This window comes from Myotis nattereri, assembly GCF_964212035.1.
Source record: "Myotis nattereri genome assembly, chromosome: 19".
NCBI lineage: Eukaryota > Metazoa > Chordata > Mammalia > Chiroptera > Vespertilionidae > Myotis > Myotis nattereri.
The window spans coordinates 8236776-8254079 of NC_138095.1; positions in this window are offsets into that span (position 1 = coordinate 8236776).

Here is a 17304-nt window from a genome sequence, read left to right on the forward strand (position 1 = left end):
GTTCTCTCCCATGGAAACAGCTAATAAACCAAGCTGCCTGAGTTTATTCCTCGGGCCAAGGCACATTCCAGGGTCTGATTACGTGGCTGTTCTATTATGAAGAAGAAGAGAAGAGAGAAAGAGCAGGGGGTTGGGGAAGTGACGGGGACGCGGGGCTGAAAGCAGGAAAGCTGGTCTGCCAGGATGCGGGGTTTTGTCGGTGCAGAGCCTGAACTGGAGATGCACATGGGAACCAGCGCCTGCTCTCTCCCTGACACAGGAGCTGCCTTCGACCTGGAGCTCCAAATGTTTAGGCACATGGGGCTACGCAAGCAGGCACTTTACCAGGTCGCCAAACAAAAGCTGGAAGTGGTGAGTAGGTGGGAAAGGACCTAACTCTCGCTAAGAAAAAGACCTCCCAGGCAACGTCAAGGTTGCTAATCTATGTTTCAGTTTGATAGTTAAGAGGCCCAGGGCCCCAGGCAGTGAGGGGTTCCTGTGTGCTCAAAGCCACTGCATGTCCCGCCCACCTGGCACCACGGATAGCACCTTTCCAAGACAACACATTTCCTCCAGAATGGGTGCCCTGGGCTTTTCCTTGGAGATTGGACTTGCCTTATTATTTGATTTCAGATTGGTGGGGGTTTTTAAAATATATTTTTATTGATTTCAGAGAGGAAGGGAGGAGAGAGAGAGAAACATCAATGATGAGAGAGAATCATCAATCAGCTGCCTCCCGCACACCCCACACTGGGGATTGAGCCAGCAACTAGGCATGTGCCCTGACTGGGAATCGAAACATGACCTCCTGGTTCATACGTCAATGTTCAACCACTGAGCCACGCTGGCTGGGCGATTTCAGTTTTGTTTGTTTGGGTTTTGTTTGTTTTTTCATTTCTTCCAAGCCAGAAAGCCCACATCACTTTTTTGCGATGACCCTGTAACTAGAATCATACATTTGTGACCTTGGAGGGGACTGAAGGTCAGCCCACTCTATAATAACGAAAGCGACACTTGCTCTCCCCCAGCACATGCTACATGCGTGTGCATTCTTCTAAATGCTGTGCCTCCCTTACTTCATGGGGTGGCCTTGACCAATGTTCCCCAGGAAGCCAATCTCACCGTACACTCACTCCATAAATTAAAGTCCGGGTTCCAAAAGAGTTTGCAAAACATGGCCTATGAAATCCTCCTCAGGGGGGGGAAATTGGCAACACGCACACGAGCCTATAACAGGCTCTGGGAAGTCCTGCCGTTTAGAAAACTCTTGCATTTTTTAAAACAAGTTCTCTGCCTAACGTCTCTGTCCACAGAGCCCTTCCTTCCTGAAATCCAGTGAGCACCGCCGCCCTTTCTGACCTGTGAGGATCTCAATCTGGCATGGCTGTTCCCTGGGCAGTTTCATTACGATGGAGAACGCTGGGATCTTAGGATTTTCTCCAATATGACAGTTACTTACGAGGAGCGGCTTACCACTTTCTCAGCTGGAAAGAGGATGGTTGAGAGGACTTAAGACTCTAGAATGAAGTTTCCAGGGGCTAGATGGGCTGCCCTCAAACACACCGCGAGCCCGTCAGTCGCAGATGCGTTACAATCGATATTTAAACAACCACAAAGGTGAAGGCTGACCCCGAGCATCCTTCCGTCCTTCCCACGGTCCGCTGGCGATGCTATCTGCAGGGAGTAAACAGGCCACCCCAGCGTGATCTCAGCCAGCTGCCCAGCGGCCTCCGGGCGCTCCCTGCTCCCTCCCGCTGCACATACAGCAAGTCACGTGTCCGCCTCCCTTTGAAGTTCACGGCAGCGCTGCGATGGTATGGGTGGGGAGGGACACCGACTCACCTCTCCTGCATCCATCTTTACCGCGGGATCTGAGCCTTTCTGGGCGAGAAGTATACCTTAGCAGCTCCAGTGACAAAACAGTAACAGGAGTGTCCCACGGGACATGTAGAAAGTGCTTGGCAGGGTCACCCTAAGGACCAAGTACTAGGAAGTGTTTACTAGAAGGTACGAATTGCAATGGTTCCCATCTCACAGATGGGGAAACTGAGGCCCAGGGAGGCCCCTGTAGCCTGAGCCTCTGGTTCAGGACACGGGGGCACTGTTCTGATGCAGGATCACCCAGGGACACCTCGGCAGGCCCCAGGGACGCCGTGTGCCAAGGCCAACCCTGGCTTTGAAGTCAGTGAGCGCCACGTTTCAATCCTGGCTCCGGCTGACCTGCCAAAGTCACTCCACCCCCTGAACCTCAGCTTCTTCATCTGTGAAATGGGAGTGATACCGCCGTGAGGGCTCTGATGGGGAGCCCCGAGCTTCCGCGTGGACTGGGTGTGGATCCTGGCTCCCCCACGCGCCACTGGGGAGCCTTTGGGAAGACTTTCAAGCCTCCGTGGCTCCATCTTCAAATCCCCAGCGTGGACCAGTGGTGGCCACGGTAGGGACACACCCACATCCTCCCTACACCATTTCCACGCAGGCCAACCCAACGGCTTCCAAATAGAAGCGCGTGTCCTTCTTTGCTGGAGGGGCTTGTGTCACCAGGACCCTGGGCTGGCACATGGGACAGGTTGGGGGCCAGGAGTTAAGACTCTTCCACCACATTTGACTAGAGTTGACGTCTAACTCCCCTCTCCCTCCCTCTCTTGCAAGACACCTGGGTGTGGCCCATGCACTCTTCCCAGAGGTCTCCATGGCGACTTCACCCCAGTCGTCCACAGTAGGGATGCTGCTAGGGGGCGAGGCTGTGGTTTGACTAGCTCTTCCTTTCCAGTCTCCCTCCCTCCCTCCTTCCCTTCCTCCCTCCCTCCCTTCCTTAGCCTCCTGAGATCTCCCCAATAAACAACTTGCATCCAGTCGTTCTCCAGCTCTGCTCCTGCAGGGCCCGGTCTTAGGGCGACCTCATAAAGGCACCATGAGGATTCAGCAGAGGAAAGTTCTTAGGAGAGCATCTGCCACGTGGCCAGGTCGTGACCAAGCTGTGAGGGATGAAACAAGCCGGCACGTGGCGCAGAGGAGACACGTTATCATCGTGCTGGGTGTGGAGTAAGCACGCGACCAGGGCTGTCATTTTACAGACGTGGAAACTGAGGCTCGGGGCCCGTCAGTAACTGTCCCGAGATTGCTCAGGGATGGGTCATGTTCTGATGGAACCGGATTGGTCCTGCTCCTCGTAACCTCTTTATAGGAGGGAAAAGGGGAGGCAAGACTGCGGCTGTTGGGACAGAGCATACGGCCACCTGAGCTCCCTTCCCCGGGTCCCTGAGAAGCCAGGGGCTTGGACAAAGGCAGCTTTGGAGCCTCAAGCCCTGCAGACAAGGGGCGCGTAGAAACAAAGGCGTGTCTCTCAGCCCCGGCCACTGGCCCTTCCCCCCGCTATCCATCATCCTGAACGGGATTTTATGCCCCCTCTATGCCAATCACCTCTTCAACTGCCTCTCGGGAGGAGGGAGAGGCCCACTGGCATCTGATGTCCTGTTTGATTTAGGGCAAGTCACACCGTGGAGGGCATCTGAGGTTAAAGAACAGGGAATTCTGGGCCTGTTTCTAAATCAACAGGCTTGCGGTTTTCATTATTCACCTTCTCGAGCATGGTGCTGGGTGACTCACTGAATCATAAAAGAGATCAAATAGCGGGGTGGCTAATAATTCCTTCCCGGGCCCATTCTCTGGCACACTGGGTTTGTAACAGAGTTTTAATGGCATCCCTTGGACATAATAACATCATTTCTTTATAGCACCGTGGCCGCCTCGCCGCTCCTGGCTGTACTCGGGTTCAGGTCTAAGCCCCCTCGTTTGAGGGAGCGAATGCCGTTTGCTGTTCTAAGAACCACTTGGGCAGGAAGATGTTCTTCCAGAACAAGCAGTCTGGTGAGTGTGGCCTGGAAGCCCGGCCTTCACCCAGCCCTCCCAGGACCGCGCTCTGAGGGCCGGGGTTCCTGCCCCACCCCCCCGCCCCCTCCCTCTCCAGGGAAGATCTTTGTTCTTCCTGCGAGGGTCCTCGGCGGCCTCCAGGTTGGTCTCTGAAAGTGTCGGGAATGTGGACTGAGCTTTTGGCGCCACACAGGGTTTTATGGGTAAGACAGGGTCGTTCATTAACGAACCATCAGGCAGGCATGAGCCGGGTCTGGAGGCAGGAAGGGTGGCGTGGTGACCGCGGCAGAGGGTAAAGGAAAGAACCAGAAAAGTCGGCTGCGGGGTCATTAAAGGGATGGAAAATACCCCCCAGGCCAGGTTCCCCTCAACGCCCGCAACTTCTGAACCACTCCGTGCTGCAAGCCAGACCTGGGCACGCCTCTCATTAGTATTCACTTCTGTGTGTGTGTGTGTGTGTGTGTGTGTGTATCTCTAAATTAACTCACTTTAGACTCGAATGCTTGCCAGAAGCACCAGGTCACCATAAAAAGAAATACGGGCCCCTGATCCCTAAGCCAAAACCCCAGGGCTGGGCGTGAGTCAGAATTCAGAAATTCACAAACTTTCTAAATGGAACACAGCCACCCCCGCCCAGGACGGAACCCACGCCGCCTCTGCAGCACCGCCCCTTCCCACGCGGTCAGATTCGTAAGAGGCTCCGACATCTCATGCCTGCAGCCCTGGCCGGGGAGCTCAGTGGTTAGAGCGTCGTCCTGCTACATGGAGGCTGCAGGCCCGACCCCCGGGCAGGACACACACAGGCTCAGCCAATGAACGGATGAACAAGTGGAAGGACCCTCGGACGAAGACAAGAGGAAACGGGGAGAGAAACCGACTGCTGGGCGCTGGAAGCTGCACCATCTCATCAAATCCTCCCAACAACCCTGTGTGGTGGGCACTGCAGCCCCACTTTACAGATTTAAAAAAAAAAAAAGTGGACAGCAGGGCGATTACACAGTTAGTCCAAGAGAACACAGTGTGAATCCGAACCATCTTCCTCGTGCCAAAGCCCGAGACCTTGTTCTTCTATCAGAAATGCACGCACTGAAAGATACACGCGTCCCATGCCTTCCGCCTGGGGCGCCACATGTGGGGAGGAGGGAGGCCGTGAGCTGGCTGTGGCTGTAAATGAATCCAGGTCTCTCTGGACACCAGATGGCAGACACCTGGTCTCTAGTTCTACGCCCAGGTCTTGCCAACAGGTGGGACTTCCAAAAATAGGACGTGGAGGGACCCCCACTTTTATCATGGCAGGAGGAGGGCAGGGAGGCTGTTCCCAGGCTGCCCTGCACTGCACGACCTGGTTGGTATCTGGGAAAATCAAACCTTCTGGAAGGAAATGAGGCAGGGCAGCGAGTTCCTAGGACTGCACCTCTCTCACCTGGAAGCCTGCTGCCGAAGGGCCCCAGGGAAGAGCCGCTCCGATGAAAGACAGGCTCCTGCTCCAGGTAAAACTCACTCTGGGGCCGCACAGTCCCCCGGGAGGCTGAGGGGAGTCCCCCTGGGAGCGGGCAGAAGCAGTGAAAGGAAACCCCAGGGAACACGGATAATAAGAGCTCATCTCCACGGCACCTTTCATCGGGAGAGCTCAAAGCCGCGCACAGCCACCCAATTAGTTTTCTGAACACCCACCACACCACCGGCCCCAAGACAATGTCATCAGCTCCTTTACCAGCAAGGAAACGACGAGGTTAGCTGCTGGCTCAACGCCACAGAACAGTTGTAAGGCGGAGGCGAACGTGGGGTGAGTGCCTTCCTCTGATCTCAAGGAACTAGAGAGAGAAGGTTCATTTGCAGAAGGGGCACTGATTACCTCTCTTAGTCATCCACCCATTCTCTACCTACCTTCCCTTCCTCCCTTCCTTCCTTCCTTCCTTCCTTCCTTCCTTCCTTCCTTCCTTCCACCCATCCATCCACCCTTCCTTCCTTCCTTCCGTCCTTCCTTCCTCCCCCCTCCCTCCCTTTCTTCCTTCCTTCTATCCACCCATCCGTTCATCCATCCATCCTTCCTGCCTTCCTTCCTTCTCTCCACCCATCCATCATCCACCCATCCATCCATCCACCCACCCATCCATCCACCCATCCATCCATCTACCGTTCCTTCCTTCTTTCCTTCCTTCCTTCCTTCCTTCCATCCACCCGTCCGTCCGTCCATCCGTCCTTCCTTCCTTCCTTCCTTCTCTCCACCCATCCATCCATCCATCCATCCACCCACCTATAAAGTTGAATTTTTTTTAAACCCAGGTTCATTTCCTGCTTTCATTTAGGTGATAGGTGAGCACAGAACTATGGGCTGGAAAGAAACATCCTGAACAAGTCCTTATGGACCTTAAAAACACATTGAAGGAGCAACTCAATTATATTCTTTTCTATAGGTTTGCAATGGCTCATGATATAAAACTAAATTTTAAAGATAATCAGCTCCTGACAAATAATTGTCGCTGCCTACGTCATTCCATAAAAGCTGACATCAATGGTCATAGATATGTGCCTGTGCAAGCTGTGATGGGAACGGCAACCCACCTCCTGTGTGCCTTTCACCCCAACACCCATCATCCGAGTCTAATGAGAAAAACATCAAACAAACCCCCTACAAAATACCTGAGCGGTGTGCCTCAAAAGGTCAAAGGTCGTCTACCAAGGCCATCAAAAACAAGGAAAGCCTGGGAAACTGTCACAGCCAAGAGAAGCCTAAGGTGACATGTCAACTGCACGTAACATGGTGTCCCATGTGAGATTCAAGATGGAACGAGGATATTAGGTAAAAAGTTAGTTAAAATAAAGTATGACTCTAATAACAATAACATATGCATGTTAGTTCATTAATGGCGGCAAAGTTATCACCTAACATGAGATGTTAATAAGGGCAGCCGTGGCCAGTGTGGATCAGTGGGTTGGAACATCATCCCAGACACCAAAAAGTGGTGGGTTAGATCCCCAATCAGGGCACTTACTGGAGGCAACTGATGAATGTTTCTCTCTCACATTGATGTTTCTCTCTCTCTCTCTCTTTCTCTCTCCCTCTCTCTCCCATCCTCTAAAATAAATAATAAAAAAAAATAAAAGATAAATAATAGTGGAAACTGGGTTTGGGATATATGGAAGCTCTCTGTTCTATCTTCATAATTGTTCTGTTAACCTGAAACTATTCTAAAGTAAAAAGCTTAATTAAATGATAGTCAGGGTGCACCTGAACAATTTAATAAAAGGAGAAGCAGAACGATGGGGTGACAATCCCATACAGGCCTTTCTGAGACTGGGGGGCATTATTGTGTGAAATCCACTCATCTCCCAGCTGCCCCACCTATAGGTCTATTGAATTCCTCCCTTTCACACTTCCGTATTTCCAGGCACTTGGGATGCCTAAAGCACTGACTGTCATCATTCCCACAGAGACAAAAGTTTGTCAACAAAAGGTCGCTGCCACCAATCTAATCTGTTGAGAAGTCCATAATCTGGGTGCAGAGCAAAGAGAAAGTTTACTCAGGTACACAGTTTGCAAACGGGAGAAGCGCAGCCACTGAGGAAACATGAGTGGGCTCCCCTGAGACAAAGGGGAGGCCTGCTTATAGAAAGAAATTGCTTGCCCCAGCTCTGATTGGTCTATTTTTATGCAAATGAGGAATCCAAATTTGCACAGTCCAAATAGCACTGTTCTGATTGTTTGGTTTCACATGATCTGACTTATTGTTATGGAGCTGTTCTGGTTGGTCAATATGGATGCAAATAAAGATATAACTGTGCAGGTCTGATTGGATGGGACAGGTCGCAGCCCATTGGTCAAATACAATACCAGGAACGCCTTTATAAGTGGTGGCAGAGACAGGAGCATCCTGCAGGTGCCTGGCAGCTGAAATCAGTGTGCCTGGGAGGCATCCCTGAGCAGTTGCTGCTGGCTGTGATTTGGGGCCCAATTCACCACAAAGACACCTTCTTGCAGCTGTTTCCTTCTCAAAGTCCACAGTCCATGGATCCTTGCCAATCCTGTTATTCCCTTCCACCAACATCCTTAAGCCCCAGCCAAGGGCCACACACGGATGGAATCACAGCTCTCAAGATGGAAGGGCGAACCGCCAACAAGGAATGAGAGCATTCCCACGCAAAGCCACCACCACCCATACCCTCCGCCGTCACACGAGGCCTGCTGCCGGAGTAGCGCCAGCCCTGGACATAACTTCCTGAGTCAGCAATCACTGCGCAGGCTGCCAGGTGGGAAATGTGGGTGCCCTAAATTGGCCTGGCAGATGTCTCTGCCTTAATAACCCTGGCACTTCCCTCGCACCTTTCATCCAGGGAATCTCAGAGAACTTGTCCAAACGTTAATTAACCTGGCCCACAACACCCCTGCTATTATTAAGCCCATTTTACAGATGAATAAACCAGAAGAGGTGCCAGTTGAGCAATGAGTTAGTGGCTCCTTCCGCAGCCGGATGGCAGACTCTGGGAGGAAAAGTCCGTGAGGGGGGCAGCTGGGCACTTGGGAATCCACAGTCTTGCTTCCGGCTCTTTGGCAATCCGCAGGGTCTAATAGAGGCCCCGGGAGAACAGAGAGGCTTTGAATTCAGACGGATTCGGGGTTTGTGTTTGCGGTTTGGCTGCTCATGTGCCGTGTGACTGTGGGAAAGTTGCTTAACCTCTGCCTGCCTCTGTTTCCCCAAATGTAGACTGAGGAGTAGAAGGGACCTTGCAGGGCCTGGGGGAGCGGGGGTTGGGGACAGCATAGGCACAGTCAAGCAGGGTCAGGAGGGGACTGAGATTCTGCTGGAATTCCATGTGTGGGAGCCTCGCCAGAGCCTAAAGGGCGCCGCTGAGGGGCCGGGAGACACGGTATTGCTGGTGCTGGGTCCACAGCGTGGGGAGCTGAGCCCTAGATACAAGAAACTGAGTTTGGGGAACGGTTAGGGGGAGGGCAGGTGGGCTGGGAACAGGGTCTTTGGCAGTGGGAACGGCAGATGCGAAAGTCCTAAGACCAGAACAGGCCGGCGTGCCCAAGGGACGTGTGGGCTGAGGGAGGGGAGCCCCGAGGGATCCCCGAGTCCCGTGCTTGCAGCAGCTACCTCGTTCCCATGGCGACCTCAGGAGCAGGCTGGTGCTCTGCTGGGCCTGAGGTCCTGCGAACTGGATGGGGGTGGGGCCTCATGGCCCACGAATGAGTCAATTCCGACCTCGGACACGACGGCTGGCCACGTGGGCACAGGGTCTAAATTAATGCCGCTGGCTGCGGAACCGCAACATGCCGCTCGCTCCATTTTAAAACCTTGATCTCATCTTCTATTGAAGGACGCTTTGGTTGTTTCTATGCCTTGTCCACGTGAATAATACTGTAATGAACACAGGGGTGCATAAATTTTTTGCAAATGAATGTTTTCCAATTTGGGGGGGTCGATCGATACCCAGAAGAAGGGTTGCTGGGTCATATGGTAACCCTATTCTTCATTTTTTGAGGAGTCTCCAGAATGTTTTCCATAGTCGCTGTACCAGTTTACATTCCCACCAGCGGCGAATGAGGGTCCGTCTCTCCACAACCTCTCCAACACTGGCCAGGACGTGGTGGCAGAAGAAGGTCTGACTTTGGGTGGTGGCACACAATATACAGATGTCGTATCATAGAATTGTACACTCGAAACCTATATAATCTTAACCAATGCCACCCCAGTAACTGCGACTGAAATAAATACCTAAGTGAATAAAATAAAGCCGTTAACAAACGCGGCCAAGCTGCAGCCCGTGCGCTGGGTACCATTTGAGATGGGTTACCCTGTAGCAGACGCGATGAGGGATTCTCGCTTTCAAAGCAAGAAAGCGATGTTGGGAACATTGAGACGATGTTGGGAACAGGTTGTTTGTTTCCTCCCGTGGGAAGAGCGAGGCGGAAAGGATGAGAGAGTGCCCAGTTCAGAACGAAAGCTCATTGAAGAACGAATCCCACATGCAGCACCAGGATCGTACATTGGCTTGTGGACCAAGACTAACCAGCAATCCGTCAGAATGAAAATGTTTTTGTCCCTGGGTGTTAGGGCTAGGAGTGACTATTTTTTTTCTCTTGTTCCAAAATGTGTTGTTGTTTTTTTAATACTGTCACACCATCTTTCTAATTTAAAGGGGGAAACAAGTTTAAACATCCTCTGGCCAATCCGAATCTCTCCGGGAGATGAATTAGCAACAAGGGGCCATTTCCCAGCTTGTCTTAATTCCGCCTCATTCCTCTATGCCCCAAGGACGCTGTCCATCACTACCTGGCTACAGAATTGACTAGGTGTGAAATCCAAGCTGATCGCCATACATCACTCCCCATTGCACTTCAAAGCTGAGGCCAAACTGCCTATAAAAATAGTTTTCATGCCGGGCCTTAATCTCTTTCATACATTTTTGCCTCTTTTTTTTTTTTAAGCTTTACCATTCCTTGGGTGAGTACAAGGTGATGGTTACACACAGCATGCCCACCCCTCCCGGGCCAGGGTTCCCCAAGTGTGCGTTTTAGTTCACCCTGAGGCCAGGCCTGGACCGTGTCAGAGACTTTTATCACAGGTTCTAATGAAGGACAACAGCCACAGAGGGGCCTCTCACCAGGATGGACCAGCAAGTATTTACCCACTGCCTACCAGGGCGAGGCAGGGGGCTGATGGGAATGAACTGCGCCCATTTCCGCTGCCTTGAGCCCTTTAAGTTGTGCAACACGGAATCGGGAAGAGCCTTGATTGCCAGACTCCCTTTGAGTAAAGAAAACCATCGTTTCTGGGGGCTGAGGGATCCATTTACTACCAATTTCTTCACACTACTAATTTTTATACTTAACAAGAACAGATTACAGAATATACGCTTCTGAAACTGGAGAGATGCTTTTATTTATTTATTTTTTAATTCTTAGAAAGGAAGGGGGAGAGAGGGAGGGAAGGAGGGAGGTAAGGAGGGAGGGTAAGAGAGAAACATTGATGTGAGCGAAACACTGATCAGCTGCCTCCGGCATGCCCTGCCACCCAGGCTTGTGCCCTGATGGGGAATCGAACCAACAAGCTGTCTGACACCCAACCAACTGAGCCACACCAGCCAGGGCTAAAGAGACATTTTTATCAAAAGAGAAAGTCAAGAGTTCCACATGCAAAGGTAGAAACAAGTCATAAAGAATAATAACAACAATAAGAAACACTTGTACAGTGCTTACAATGTGCCAGGCACAACTCTAAGCAATCCTGTAGTCATTGATTTAATTCGAATGGCAACTTTTTGAGGAAGAGCAGCTATCATCTTTGTACAGTTGAGGGCACTGAGGCACAGAGAGGCTAAACAACTTGCCCAAGGTCACACAGCTATTCAATAGAGGAGTTGGAGTTCAAACCTATGCAACCTGGTTCTTACCTAAGGATTCTTTTTCATTCCCAAGCACCATTTATTATCACTGATTTTGCTACTGCCAGCATCATGATTGTTGATACTGTTGACCCCGAGAGGGAATATGCCTGTCAAAAAGAACTCCTTGTGGTTAACTGAGCCCCGATTTCTAATCAGAGTCTAGCAGCTGCTGCTTAGAGGGAAGGGAGCGCTCATGCATGCTGGGTTTCAGGAGAAAGCCACAGACTGGGCTGCCAAGCCTCCCGCACTGCATTACTGCCATCTGAGCCCATCCTCATAAAGGAGATCCTAGAATCTATTTCAACCAATGAAATGAGACCTGCCTCATCCAACCAAAACTGCACAGCTATGTCCTCATTTGCATTTTTACCAACCAATCAGAGCAGCTCCACAATGACCCCTCTGAACACATCATTCCAACCGACGGGGACAGTGCTATTTGGACCACTCAGACTTTGCAAGTTTGGATTCCTCATTTGCATACAAATGGACCAATCAGAGACCAGGGCCAGGACTTTCTCTATAGAAGTGGGTCTCCCCTCTATAAGGGGGCACACTCGGTTTCTCCCGTGTGCAAACAATTCACCTGCATAAGTCTCTCCTTTTACGCCCTACTGGGGCCTCCTTTTGGCTTTGGATTGTGGCAGTGAGCTTTTGTTGGCAAGAAGTTATTTCTGTAGCTTGCCTCATGGTGCCTGCCATGTCTTTGCACGTTTGTCCCGCCCGCCTCGCTGGGTGCGATAGAGAAGGACTGAGCAGCAATCACGTCTTCATTCCACCGATGAGAAGAAGGACACCCAAAGAGGTGAAATGAAGTTGTGTTCATAACTTTTCTAAGTTACGTTCGCCACCCGTCATCCATCTCAGCATCACTAGACTTACTTGGCCATGAGACCAATCTTATGATTAAGTCATAAAAAAATAAATCTCCATTTTCCTGGTTGGATGTGTCAAAAAAAGAAGTGTGGAGGCACTACATCAATTACACTGCCTTCAAACTAAGGAGAGGAGGCAGCGGAGAGAAGGATGCTGCCCCCGGGGTGCCCAGTTCCAGATGAGGTCCAAAATGGCGGCTGTTTTTCACCAGAGCAGAGGCCGCGAGCTGACCCTCCAGCTGGTCAGTTAGCGAGGGTCAGGGTGAAAGGCTGAGGAGAGCTTGGAGACAGCCTTATGGAGTGAGTGATGGCCGCGCCGAGTGGGCCGCTCCCCGGGGAAGCAGGGAAAGTTGTAACCCTGAGCATATTTGAGGAAAAGGGAGACAGGCACTTAGAGGAAATAAATGATGTGTCCGTGGGGCGCGAGGCAGGCTGCTACGAGTTGCACAGCCCTGCGCTTTCTGCAGATGCAGCGTTTGGACGGTGGGGAGGGGCCGCGCCGTGCTGGCTGGCGGCAGAGACACAGGCTCGGGGGAGGTCCCCTTCGGACGGGTCGGTGCCCACCCCCTGGAAGCGTTGCAGTTGGCAGATTGGAGCCAAGACGCTTGGTGTGGCGTGGAGCGCCCTTCTCCGTGGGCTCCGCCTGCTTTTCCAGGATCCTTGTCCGAGGATTTCCACGGCCACGCGCATCTGCAGCGGTTCCCCCCACACACCATTTCCTTGTACTTTCCTCACCTTCTTACTTGCTGTAGCCACCCCACCTCACCTCCACCTCCGCCGGGAATGACCCCTCGCCTTCGCGTCTGGCAATGTCTCATTACTCAGGAGTGTCCGAGTTGTCGCCACCTCTGCGAGCCGTCTTCCACTCTGACCCCAGCGAAGGGCGCTTTCTCCTCTGTCCCCGCAGCCCGCACCGCACAGCTCCGCACCGCAGCCCTGCTCCAGGGCGTTTGTGTCCTCAGATTGCCTGTCGCCCCCACTGGGCTGGAACTCAGAGGGCAGACCACGCACCATGCAGGGGAGAGAAGCGCCTCTGTGGGCAGACTCCCCGGGTGCCCTCAAGCAGGTTCCTTATTTCTCCAAGCCCTGATCTCCTCGTCAGCGAAATGGGGACATGATAGTGCTCACCTTACGTAACTGCTGCTAAGATCAATTGAGAGCGTGTACTTTAGCAAAGCAGTTAGCACAGTGCCTCGCTGATATTACCAGTTTATCTCTAAGTCCCACATCTGGCACTGTGATTGGCCTAGAAAATACTTAATAGACATTGAAGAATACTTCAATAATGAATACTACTGAATAAAAATTAAAGAAAATCTTAATACTTAAAACACTCAGGGCGATCGTTGTCGGCGTGTATTCCAGCGGAAATCCTTTGGTTCACATGGACACTGAGGGGACACAGGAGCGAGAGCTGTGTTAAGAGCATCAGCTCTGGAGCCAGATGCCTGGGTTTGATGTGCGGCCCCCACTGTCTAGTTCAGTGATGGAGAACCTTGTGAGCTCGGCGTGCCAGCATTTTGAAAAACCCTAACTTAACTCTGGTGCCGTGTCCACATATAGAAATGTTTTGATATTTGCAACCATAGTAAACCAAAGACTTATATTTTTGATATTTATTTTATATATTTAAATGCCATTTAACAAAGAAAAAATCAACCAAAGAAATGAGTTCGCGTGTCAGAGGGTCGCCATCACTGGTCTAGGGAAAGCATATATCGCCTCCCCTTTCCTGGGAGCGAACTAAATAACTGTCTGTGAAATTATTTCTTTCATGCACAACACCCCGACACGAAGCTCCCCGTGAAGGCAAAGGCCGACCTGGTCGTACTCCCCAGCATCTCCTCACCATCTACCCCACTCGCTGAATTAACTCCCTGATCACTTCGCGGAGCTCCCAGCTGTGGGTTCTCGGCTCCCACCCCGACCATCTGACCAGAATTAAGAACATGAACTGGATGTCAGGCGGAGCCTTCCAGACAGCAAAACACGTAGGCAGAACGCGCACAGAGCCAAGGCCTGCTCCCTGGTGTCGCCCCGGGGTCCCACGATCACACGTGTGCTGCACATGGAACCCCATTGACGTCACTGGGAATTTCACGGATGGAAGAAAAGAAGAGACAGCCGACGGAAGCACGAGGGGCCGGGGGCGTGCTGAGATGGGTGCTGGTCACTGGCTGCCCTTCTGAGCACAGGAAGGGTCGAGAACTTGACCATGAAGCTTGAGTGGGTTCCCTAACAGCAGCCGGGCCCCGGTTTCCAGCCGGCCTGGCCTCCTGGGCTCGGGCCCTGGCCCCCCACTTCCCTCCCACCAGTCCCCAGACAAAAACAAAAGACCCATTACGGAGTTATTAGCCTCGTCTCGCATATCCCGCGGAGGGAGACAACTGCCAACCCCACTTCGACTTAAAATGTTTAACAGATTTGCCCACATCTAATTTCTGTCACTGTGTTTACAGTTCAGGGAACCCAGAGAAGCAAGCCGGGAGGAGAGGCTTAGGGCCGGGGCTGAGGGGGACAAGGAGGGGGCAGAGAATAAATGCCAAACTCCTTCAAAGGGGACATTCCTCCTCGCAGTTAGCAAACACTTCCTCTCTCCCCAGCCGTCCTGTAATCACGCTCAGGCGCTCACCAGAGCACTGTTTACATCCAACACCATTACCGGCCGAGGAGACAGGCGAAATTAAGGCCTCTGGTCTCTGTTCTCCGCGGCCCTATTACCTTCCCTCCCTCTACCCCCTTTCATCAGACGCCTCCAATATGTGAAGGGGTAAAAGCCTTTAATGGGATTCTGAAGATCTTAAAAGCCAGGCGGTTTGTTTAAAAAGGAACAAGACCAAGAGTGGAGCCGAGCCTGGGATCCCTGGGTCCAGTTCTTGAGAAAGGGAGCAAACTTTGTTCTATTTTTTCCCATCGGCCAAAGCGCGTGTTGGGTTTGAGGTTTGTCTTGGATGGACAAGGAGACCACACAGCGCTGCCAGGGGACAGCCCTCTTTCCAGGGAGGCTGACAGCTCCCACCCCCAGGACACCCAGCCTTCCCCCCACTCTCTCCTGGCGCTGTCTCCAAGGCCCAGGCTGGCACGACATCCTGGCCGAGGTTAGCCAAGACTAATGGTGGCGAGGGAATGAGGAAAAGTGTGTGTGGGGGGGGGCGGGGGGCAGTCAAGGTCAGAGGAAATATTGCCTGTTGGCCATCCAAGGGTGTGGGTATTGGCTTCCTCCTGCCCCGAGGCTGGGAAAACCCCGGTCACACATGGCCACACAGCTTGGTTAGGAGAGAGACTGAGTTTTCCAACGCAATTGTTTCATTTGCTGTTCTCTTTCCATTGCGTTGGGCCAATTAGGCATTGCTGAATTGGCGTTGGACCGCGTGGGGCTTTGTGGGGCCAGAGTTGTCGTGGGAAGCCATGCTGGTCGAAGGGTGATTCGTGAGTTGCACTGCATTTGAATGAAGCGCTGTGTTGAGGTGTGCTGTGGTTGGGTCTGTGTGTGAGATCAGAGCGGAATGCTAGTGGTAACCTATGTTTCCATAGCATTATTTTGACCCCTGGTGCCAGGCTGAGCTGTGGTGTTATTTCAGGAGACAAGATGGGAGGCAGTGCCGTGTGTGTTTGGGGTGACGTGGAGTTGGATTCTGAGGCAGCATCGTGGTGTGGCGTTGTGTTGGGAAAGCTGGGTAGTGAGGCCGTCAAGGGTCGGTTTTGTTCACCAATGGCACTGACCTCCCAGTAATAAAACCCCAGCTCTCCTCCTGCTATTCCCATGTGGCCCCTCTGCACAGACATGGGGGGCTTTCAGGAGACGAGAGACAGAAGTGTGTCTCCGGAAATCCCAAGGGAGACCTCAAGGTCATTAAAGCACAATTACCGAACTTGACCACTGGCTGGAGACCAAAGTGCAAATGCCATGGACTCCTCTGCTACCCGCCTGCTCTGGCTTCCCTGAGAGAGAGGCTGGTGGGGGGGAGGGAGAGAGGTCCCATCCCTGGTGGGGTTTCGCTGGCATCTCAGAGCTCCAGGGTCATCGTCAACATGTGAGCAAGAACCAGGGTGCCACCCTGGCTGGCACAACCCACTCCCAGGCCTGAGAGGGCTGAGGTCATGGACAAACTGGGGCCATATTTTCCTAGGAGGTCAGGGCTTCCTCCTGGGACTGCAGGCGAGAAGGACGGGTTATAGAAAGAGCAAGGATTCCGAGCTCCCCAGGTCCCCACTGCGCCTCCTCCTCAGCTTCTCCATCGGTTCAATGGGAATGGTCTCAACACCCAAGTGACAGAGCTGTGATAAGGGTGTTAAACGACAATATTTATGGAAAGTGCTTTGTACATTGTAAAGAGCTACACAAGTATTCGATAGATGATACATGGGTAAATAGATGATCAATAAATAGATGATTTCATTTTGGTAACCATAGTATCCCATTTTATGGTTTGATAAACACATTGTTCAAGGAGAGAAACCAGCATTCTCATTATCACCAGACCAAAAAAATATATGCAAACACTGGGATTCGAATTTAGAATGGCCACTCTCCAAAACTCTTATTTTTTCCCCACTTTGTCAACTTCATTCAACCAAAGGTCTCCCCAAAAGAAAACCAACTCAACTGGATTTACATATAAAGGCCTGAGCTGTCTTTAGGGTCCTTCTCCTCACAATACACAGACACACACCCCCTCAGTCACCTCACTCATGGAGGCCCCTGAATGGAATCAGGCGCCTCTGTCTGAGGGGCTTCCCGGAGTTAGGCAACGGAAGAAGTGACCCACCCCCTTACCCTCCATCTCTTCCTGTCTCCTGGCCCTTCCTCACACAAAGAGGGCTCCCACGTGCTGTGCCGGGGACTGCGCATGTGGCCGCCCCTTGCTGTATTCTCGTGCCTCTAGACGAGGGACCATGTTCATGACATGATCAACCCAAGCAGAGGGTATTTGGACTCCATCCTCAAATTCTGGTTCTGTTCTCTGTGTCTCCACTTGTTGAAGGGACTCTCACTCAAGCACAGCTTGCTTTCCCAGACCGTCTCTTCCCCAGACTCCTGGCTTTCACACTCAAAACACTTCCTCCTCCACTTGGTATCTGGGTGACCTTGGAGAGGTCAACCAACTGTCCCGTCATCTCAACACATGACCCCACCCTCCACCCAGCTGCCCCAATCTGCAAGGCGAGCTTGAAGTTCCTGCCCCTT